Here is a 10,606-nt window from a genome sequence, read left to right on the forward strand (position 1 = left end):
GTTCATGGGGAGATCAAAGTTTCTTCCTGAGTTTTTTTGTTTTTAAAAATAATCAAGCCAAAGAGACACATTTTGGGGTAGAAAATTCTACTGCCCTACAATTATGTGTTGATTTGATACATTTATATATTGCAATATGATTACCACCATATTATAAGCTACCACTTTCATCATATCACACAATTATCATTTCTTTTCTGTGGTGTGAACCTTTAAGATCTAGTCTCTTAGCAAGTTTGTAGGATATAATACAGTATTATTAACTATAATCATTATGCTGTGTGTTAGACCTCCAGAACTTATTAATCTTATGACTGCACATTTTTACCCTTTGAACCAGTTCTCCTCAATTCCCCACAGCCCACCCCTGTTAACCACCATTCTAGTCTCTGTCTCTATGAGTTTGGGTTTTTTAGATTCCATGTATAAGAGATATCATTCAGTATTTGTCTTTTTCTGTCTAACATCTCATTTAGCATAATGCCTTCGAGCTCTTTACACTGTAGCAGGAACCTATTAAGAGCAAGTTTTTTGGAGTAGAAAAATATAATGCCTATGAAACTCCATAAGTTTAGTGATTCCTTCTGATCTCACTTTTCTTGTCTCTATAATTAAGTTGTATTGTCTCTAACAATTTAGGAAACACAAGATAACATTTGAAATATGATATATCTGGAGATAAGTTAAATAATGTAAGGAAAAGACAAAATGTTAGAGCTCAACAATGGTCTATATTTAAATCCATACCTCACAATCTAGTGCTGAATGAAGAAGTGCTTAAAAAAAACACATTTATAGAAGGAGAGTAGGGACATTTTATAGGAAGAATGATGAGAAAACCGAATTTAGACTTCTGTCCCAATGAAAGAGTCCAATCATGTCAGGGATCAACATGGTTGAGCAATATTCCAGGAGGGTGGACTATTATCTTGGTAGCTGTATGGGAGGATTTCAGTAAATGCAAAATTCACTCTAATACCTTCCAATTTTCAAAGTACTACACAAAAGTATTTTGGAACTAAAGAGACTTTCTTTGCCTTCTTTTCTTTGAAAGCATAATCTGAACACATTTTTTTTATAAAAGGTTGCCTTTGGGTATATTACTATATTAGTAGAAAGCGCCTCAAAGATCGTTTATTTCTACTCTTTGTTGAATATCCACCAGTATAACAATGGGGGACTATTTAACAATACAAATGTACTGAGTCATTACTTATGCAAATAGTTATACTAAGGATTGTGGGAATGTAGAAAGTCACAAATATAAATAAAATTCATAATTTAATAAAGAATGTACTAGGTGTAGTGGATGGAATACAGTCAAAAAAAATCATTGAAATGAGAGTGATTGACATGTACTTGAGGGACAAGAATCAGGTAAGTACTAATGAAAGAAGTAATACATAAGGTTGCCAAATTTATTAATGGGAGGTGAATGAGATTGCTTCAGAAATGGAAGGCACGGTATGACAAATGAAAGGAGATGTAAATCATGTAAGTATAGGATCTTTGATCATTATTTAACATCTAGTTTTACTGGTGGAGGGTGAAGATTCCTGGCAGTCATGAAATATTACAGTCTTAACCTAAAAATAAAGGGTCAAATGAGAAACAGAGAGGCATTTATCTTGGAATCAAAAAAATGCAATTCAGGGAGCATTGCCTTAGGTAGAAACTCAAATAATGTTCTGATTACAGGATAGGGGTTCAGGGTTTTCTTGGCAAGAAGATGAGGTAAGTTGTACTAAAGAAGAGTTCATTGGAGCTAGATGAGGTGAGGCTAGATTTGTACATCATTGATTGGTTAGCAATTTGGTTATTAGCAAAGTCCAATTTCATCAGTCCTTACAAACAAATTTTTGCCCTTACTGATTTCTTGGAATGCTAGGGAATTGGTCCAGTTTGGAAGATAAAGAAAATAGCATGTGCAAGGCAATTCCTCTGAAATGCTGGCTCAGGTTCTGTTTGAATATGGCTCCACTCAAGTCCTCTTTCACAGCATTATAATAAATTCTGATAAATTTTATCATTGATGAATTTGGTGAAAAAATGAAGACTTAAAAGTTCAGCTTTTGCTAAAGTTGTTGCACCATTCACAGGAGAAAACACAGAACCAGAAATCTGGTTGATTACATTCTCATAACACAGAAGAGAGAAGGCAGAGGGTTTAGAGATTTAAGTCTCAACAGTCACCAGGCAGAAATAAAACACAATCTGCCTGTTGTTCATTTACCAGAGATAAGAACAGAAAGTCTTACTCACTTCAGGTAGGGTTTCAAATGGATACGTTTAAAGAATATGAGGGGAAAACCTTATTATTTTGAAAAATTAGCAATTTTAAGTATTAAGGAATTTGGAAATGAATCATTTTATACCTGCTTACTTTGTTAAACTCTGTAACTGAATAGCCAAACAATAATATTTCTTTGTTAGACCTTCATGAAATTTATTGACCTCATTTATCATGTGAATAAGGTGAAAGATTTTTACTAATATTTTAATCAAGGTCTATAAGTAAATCATTACTTTGTATCACTGTGTAAGTGATATTGTATATGTAAGTTTAAGATTTTTTTGTCTTTTTCAAATAATATTAGAGATAACACATTATGAATACTAATATATGTAAATCCAGGTCCAAATGGACTATAAGCCATAATATTTAAGTCCAGAAAAAAAATCAGATCACCATCCACACTCAGATTTTCATATATCAACATACACACATACAATCATAATTCATACTTAAAGAAAAAATGGAATCCTACGTATCAGGGACATTTATTTTTCCTCCTCCCATTATTATTGGAATGGAAAAGTCAACTTAAAATCCAAAGAGATGCAAATTTATGCAGTATAGCCTGTTTTTTCCACTTTTTGTTTTTGAGGAAGATTTGCCCTGAGTTAACATCTGTGCCAGTCTTCCTCTCCTTTGCATGTGGGACCCTGCCACAGCATGGCTGATGAGTAGAGTAGGTCTGCACCTGGGATCCAAACCCGTGAACCCTGGGTCACTGACATAGAGTGTGTGAAACTTTAACCACTTGGTCACAGTGCCAGTCCCCCACTTCTTTTTATCACTTCTCTTTGACTTGTCAGGGGATTTGTCTTTTGGCAAAGGTCAGTCATCCAAATGGGTTATAAACGCTCTAGCAAACAGGTAGGGAAGAGTGATAGAATAGTTCAATAAAACGTCTTTCATGTTTCAGTAAACACTAAAGATGCCATACACCAGAAACAATACCATTAAAATTCTCATTTAGTAACTTATATGTAATATCATTGTCAGTGATAAAATCAATTCTATTTCTTGAGTAACGCAATAAATGTGATCCTTTTTGTCAAATATGTATTGCCCAGTATCTTCTGGCCATTTCTAACTAACTTTGTTTATTCTTTTATACTATTTTGGATCTAAAATGAGCTTTCACTTTATTCAAATCTACTACTTGACATTGGGTGACAGAAGCCAAGATGAATCACATGTTTCAGGAATGATATATATATACTCAGAATAAAAAATTATCAACAGCCACCTCTTTTGTGTGACCTCTAGTATTCCACAGCAATTGAGCCCCAAGATTCTGGTGGACTTATTTGCCAAGAAAATAAATTCCCGTCATTGGCTCTGCTCTGCAATTCTTCATCTTCTGTATTTTTGCAGATTCTGAGTGTCTACTCCTGGCAATAATGGCATTTGATAGGTACAGGGTCATTAGCAACAACTTACGCTATATACTCAACACGTCCAGCAAGCTGTGCTCCCTATTCATGGCTGGAATGTATCTGGTGGGAATGACAGATGCTTTGATATACACAACATTAACATTCCACTTATGTTTTGTGGGTAAATGAGATGAACCATTTCTTCTGTTATATCCCTCCTCTCCTATTTCTCTCTTGCTCAGATACTCAGGTCAATGAATTAGTGATATTTAACCTTTCAGCTTCGTTGAGCTGAGCACCATTTCAGGTGTTCTTGTCTCTTATTGGTATATTATCCTATCAGTCTTGAAGCTCCACTCTGCTGAGGAGAGGTTCAAAGCTTTTTCTACCTGCACCTCTGACTTGACTGCTGTTGTAATTTTCCAGAGAACTATGCTCTTCTTTCTCCCTGGATCAAAACAAAATGACCTAATTGTTTTACATCCTTGTGATTCTGATGTCAAATACACTGATTTATAACCTACAGAGCAAGCATATGAAAGAGTCCCTAAGAAAACTAAAATATAAAATTTGGTTTGTAAGTAAATAGGTGTATACTATTAATAAACACGTATTTGTATACATATAGACCCACAAACATACCCCTGTGTTTTTCAAATAATTTAAGTTATACTATAACATTGTTTCAAACACCTTAATGAATACAATAAGTATTTTACTAAGCATATTGATACCAATATTTTGGAGATTCCTAAATATGCTATAATTTATTATATGCCTTCAATTTAAATAAGGTGCTCTCTATTTTTGGAAAACTTTCCAATCTCCATTTTAGTGTGCCAATTTTTCATGTGTTTGATGTTTGCTTTATGTGTTAATTTAATTATTATAAGAGCTATTAGAGTTTATAATGCACCTGGTATGAGTGCAAATGATTTGTATTTGATGGTGAATCTAGTAGTTTCTTTACTAATAATACCATAATGTAGTGGAAATGGAAAACATTAATTAATGAATCCTACAAATAATTTATAATAAACTGTACGTGACCCAGAAGTAAAATGGCAAGATACTCTATGTTCAAGCAAAATGTCTCAACCTAGTGTGCAATAAAGAAAATATCCTTTAAAATTCAGTTTCAGATCTAAACAATGAACACAGATGCAATGGATGGTGACGATAAAAAGGATTCTAGACAGAGAGGCTGGGAATTAGAGATCTTGAAGTGGGCAGACAACACCTTCTTTGAGGATATGAAGTCCAACACGGGAAGGCTAGAGAGCGGAGTGGAGGGTCCTGATAAAATACATCCTTGAGTTGAAATTCTCAACTCAGTCACTTCCACTCAGCTTTCCTTCCCCTTTTCCCCCTTCTTAGTCGTGGTGAAATGTTCTATTTGTGGTTTATTAATAATATTTACCTCAAAGCATCGTTTTTATCTCATTCTGTTGATTAGACCATTGACTCCAATATGAGACTGTAAGCATTGTTGCTCAAGGCTGAGTGTATCATCCCTGTTAATCCAGTCCCTGCAATGTATCTGGAACACAAAATGGAAAAACAAATAGAGAATAAAAACTGCATGCTCAACATTTTTCACTGTTTATTAGATATCGGTCAGAACAAATTAAGTGAGCAATATGATATGTATCCTGTGTATATATATATTGTAGCTTTTAAGAAAGTACATAAAGTGATTGTGGATGCTAAAGTAATAAATCTATAGACATTTTAATTACCCAGGGAGTAAAAAGCATTCATATGCCTACTTCTTGATGTGCTCTGCTTCATCTGTCTTTCCTTAAGATTTCTGATGTCAAAGCACTGGAAGCAGCTTGTGCAGAAAACATAAATACATATCTGGAGGACCACACAAGATTCAATAACATTCTTACTTATCCATCAGAATTTCACCCCTTAGGGAATTATAAATACCCTGTGTGAAAGCACTTCAAAATGGAAGTAAAGACCAAGAGCCTCCTCTGCTATTCAAGGTGGTATTTGTGGGATATAGTGACAAATTAGGGGAAAACATAGTTGTTGAAAAAATCTATGGTTAATGATATCATATAAAAATTGTTGTAAGGGTTTCTACCTATGCCATATTTTCTCAATTTACTGATACACTTTTGTGAATCTTTCTTAATAGCAGCAACATGGTAGAAAACATTGTTTAAAATATATTAAAGTCTAAACAAAAGTTCAGTGGATTGCCACTGATTCAGAAGCTATATCCATGACATCTCCGATTCATATGATATTTGATAGTAATATCATGTAAAGATCAAAGTGATCTGCTTATTTTCCCCTTTAATCACATCTAATAAGTATGAACAAGAAGGGAATTTTAAAACCAGTAAATGAGGTATCAAAAGCTCAATAAATGTATGTCTAAAAATAGGAAAAAGCAATTTGATTAATTGTTGACTCTATGTTCCTGAATTTATGCAATTAGAGTTCGAAAAGTCATTTACTGGAATATTGCATAGTAGATTCATGGAGTGGCAGAAAACTCTCCCCTTTTTCCCTTCTAGGTTCTTTGGCTGATGTAATAATTAAATTGACATAAGATAGGTTAACTGGAGAAAAACAAATCTCATACCTATGGAATCCCCAAAGACACAAAACCCAAAGACAGTCAAGCAATTGAGATTTATATGCCATCCTGAGCTGAGGAGAAGGTGGTAGGGGACTTGGGGTTCAAAGAGGGGAAGACAATTCACAGGTAGATGAGAAGAGCAAGTGTTTTGTACACGAATGTTTGCCATGCCATGCAGAGAAATCTTTCTGATCAAAAGTTATCTTTGGTATCACCTCTCTCCCGGTTCAGATCCTCTATCTAAATTCTTCTAGGCAGTACAGGAAAGGTAAACAACACTCCTTAGTGTATTGGGTCTTGCTTGTTTTCAACTTGAAATAATCCACACTCCAAATTGGCATATTTTGTGGTCATGTATTCTACTCCCCCTTATTCATGGCTAAACAGAAACTTGGAGCCAATGGCCTGAACAAACTGTTCCATGTTGGGATTCTACAGAAATAGGGAAAATAGAATGTCAAAACCTTTGGTCTATTCTAGATCATCTACTTCAATTTTCACCATTTTCGTCCACTCTCTGCATTATTACATCACAGTGTTCTCACACTTCCACCAGGGACTGAAGGAAACTATTATTGTCCAAATAGATTGCCAATGAATGTATGAAGTGGGTTGATATAATACACATGTTTCTATATCTGGACTCCTTTCCTTTAGACTTGGCGCTGAAATCTGTCTCTAAAGATAATAATGACATAGTGATGATACACTAGGGTCCTACATCCAAATACAACATCATGTAACACTGTCGACAGATAGATGCATACTGGTGGTAGGCTGTATGACTACATTTATTAGAATACAGCAGTAGTAAGCTCAGTGACTTTGTATATAGGAGGCTGCATGTTAAAGCCAGAAGCAATAACTTTTAACCTCTTTGGTAATTCCTCTCTAGAAATACGCTATGAACCAGGTGTCCTACGCAACTCTAAAAACTGTGGTGTTTCACATATCACTCTTCCTTGCTACACCTCAGCCCCCTTCTGTAAAGGAGGGCCTCACACTACAGTATCTCTAAGGTCCTTTCCCATTGCCAATATCTGTCCCTACATCTATGATTCTCCTGCTGTGTAAACCTAGCCCCACTATTGGAGATATTTAAAAACAAACAAACAAACAAAACTAAGAGTGACTTCATCTTCATGCAAAAGAATTGCATTGTATCTCTAGACTGATTTGATCTGAATCACAACAGTGATATCAGGTACAGGTGTGAGCTGTGGAAGATGAAATGCTTGTAAGACAGCTCTTCTAACTTGCCCCCCTTTCTGCATTAAGACATCAACAGACACTTCAGAGAAATCTTTATACAGTTATTACCATTCAGGTAAATAAAAATTAAAATCTCAATGCTGTACCGTGACTTACCTAAAGAGTAGCTAAAATGAAAAGATTCACAATATTAATGTCAAGTACTTGTGTGAATGTGGAACAAATTCAGCTCTCACACACTGATGACACTTAACTTTGCAAAACTGTATGGCAGGATCTATTATAGCTGGCCCTAAAATTTCATTTCTAGTTTTATATCCAATAAAAATGAGTGAGTATGTACACCAAAGCTTGTACAAAAATGTGTCATTATTTGGAATTTGGCAAATTATTGTATGTTTGTTAATGGGGACACTACTCAGCAAAGAGAATGAATGAATTATCACCACATGCAACAGCATGGAGGAATTTCTCACACATAATAACAAGTAAAACCATCCAGACATTTGGGCTGGCTCCATGGCTGAGGGATTAAGTTTGTGCACTCCACTGCAGCAGCCCAGGATTCCGCTGGTTCGGATCCTGGGTGTGGACATGGCACCGCTCATCAAGCCATGCTGAGGCGGCATCCCATACGCCAAAACTAGAAGGATCCACAACTAAAAATATATACAACTATGTACCAGGGGCCTTTGGGGAGAAAGAGGAAAAATAAAATCTTTAAAAAAAAAAAGAGTCCAGACATAAAAGTGTTGATGAAAATAATTCATAATCAATCTATAAATCAAAATTGGCGTGAGTTTATTATGAGCCAATTTGAAGACTATAGCCCAGGAGAACTTATTTTTTCCACTAAGGAAGAAGAAGTTTATACAGACTGGTTATATACCACCTTAGAACAGAGAACATAAATCACATATTCAAAAATATCTCTTTTACTACCATCACAACAGGCTTTGCAAGCACAGCAGGTCAGTGATCACAAGGTGAGTTAAAGAAATTCATTAATTAATCTTTAGCTTATGGGAAGAGATGCTTATCCTCAGACTCATGCCAAATTGGGGGGAAGCTACATCCTTTCCTTTAAGGGCATCATTCTTTGCTTTGGGACATTGTAAACATTTAAAGCAGATATACAATGCATGCTCAGCGGGCCATGTCAGCACTTTGTGGAAAAAACAAGGTCAGGCCAAATTAGTTTTAAACCAAATGGCTTCCACATATACTCCGATATATCCCTTGCTTGCAAGTTATCCATCAAAAGGACAAAAACTGAATGATTTCACTTCTATATAGGTTTTATTTTGAAAAAAAATACGTCTAACGTGTGAGTATCCATTTGTATTTTTTTTACTTTAAGATTTTCACCTGAGCTAACATCTGTTGCCTATCTCCTTCTTTTTTATTTATTTCTCTTCTTCTCCCCAAAACCCCCCAGTACGTAGTTGTGTATTCTACGTGTAGGCCCCTCTGGTTGTGCTACATGGGATGCTGCCTCAGTATGGCTTGATGAACAGTGCCATGTCTGCACCCAGGATCCCAACAGGCGAAGCCCTGGGCCGCCTAAGTGGAGCACTGCTTGGCTGTGGGGCGGCCCCACTTCTATACCGTTTTTTAAAACATACAGGTCATCTATCATATTGGACACCAGTTTGTGTTAAGGCCCACAGACAGTCACTGCAATGCTCATTGTGTTCTGTTTTTTGGTCAGGGTTTGGATGCAGAATGTTTTAATTTTCAAAAATTCTCTTGCTTTAAAAATATTGTATATATATAAAATTTTAAAGATTTTTTTCCAAACATAAAGGCTATTTATCTGAGATTACAGGCAGCTGCAGGATTTTATTATTAATTTTCAATCTTTAGCAGTTTCTTGTATACAATACATTTTTAAGATATTCTTGTAAAATTAATAAAGCATACAACTTTCATAGAGTATTTCTTTAAATTATTATCCTTTATATTACTAAAAAATGCTGACTTGCTTATAGAACAAAGATGTTAATAATCCACAGGCAACACTTTTCTTGTTTCCTGAAATGGGGAGACTTAGTGAACCTGGTTTTCCTCTGTAGCATTATCATACATGAACTTACATGATAATGGCATGCCTCAGGGCTGGACAACAACTTTCAGGAAGAAGGAGTTTATAAGTAGTCAGTTGCCTATATACTATTATGTTTAGGGGCATCAGAGATACCAGAAAATCTGTAGATACAGATTTTTTTTGTACTTGTTTGTTTCTGATGTCTTAAATTGTCTCTTAAGTCCCTTCACCCAATTAAAGAAAGCCATTCTCTATTAACACACAAATGCTTTGGGAAGTAATTTAGATTATGAAATTTTCAGCAAGATATTACTAACCATGCTCCAGATTTAATGGGGTGTGTGAGTTATAGTTCATGGTCTGGAGGGGAAGCCATATTTATGAAGATAAAGTCTATGTCCTGTCTAAACAAAATGTAGACTGAAGAAATATGCATCCTTGGAGACAGGGAAGACCTGAAGGAAAATGAGTATGAAAAGGAATCAGAAGAAGGTGGCCAAGGACCACTCTGCTTCATTCAAATATGCACCAGAGAAATACAGAATGTTAGTGAAGCTCTTAGTACCACAAGTACATCATTTTCTTATGTTTACTTGATGGAAAATTACTAGCAATTACTTATGTGCTTTGAGATTTGCGTCAACAATATCTCCCACAGGAGACCATTTGATATTTTACTCTCGGCATCATCATACAAAGAATAGCAGTACATTATGAAAAGGCATTAAAAAGTGTCAGAAAAATCACTTTGCTAAAAATTAAGATACTAATTTAAATGAATTTGCCTGAAGAGTATTCTAGCTTTATGGAAAGCAAGGAGAAACTCCATCACAACAAAGACAAACAGGTAAACAAAAATAACTGTAAAACCTATGTTTCTGTTTAATCAAGGTGATTTTTCAGACTATGAAACTACCTGAAGTATTGGAATGCATAAAGTGGTCATCTTGCACATTTTACTCTTTTTGCTGTTTATTTACAAAAATTTTTCATCCAGGGGTTTGTGGCAAATAATTAGCTGCATTAAGACCCAAGATGTACAGATAATGTATGTAATTATTGTATATTTTTTGATAATTAAT

General features: G+C 35.1%; 1 pseudogene; it reads left to right on the forward strand.

Annotated features, from left to right (window-relative positions):
* Positions 1-1,729: 1,729 nt before the first annotated feature.
* On the forward strand, positions 1,730-4,255 carry LOC138916942 (olfactory receptor 5W2-like; annotated as a pseudogene).
* The last annotated feature ends 6,351 nt before the right edge of the window (positions 4,256-10,606 follow it).

The sequence above is a fragment of the Equus caballus genome, chromosome 12 (genome assembly GCF_041296265.1).
Source record: "Equus caballus isolate H_3958 breed thoroughbred chromosome 12, TB-T2T, whole genome shotgun sequence".
NCBI classification, from domain to species: Eukaryota; Metazoa; Chordata; class Mammalia; order Perissodactyla; family Equidae; genus Equus; species Equus caballus.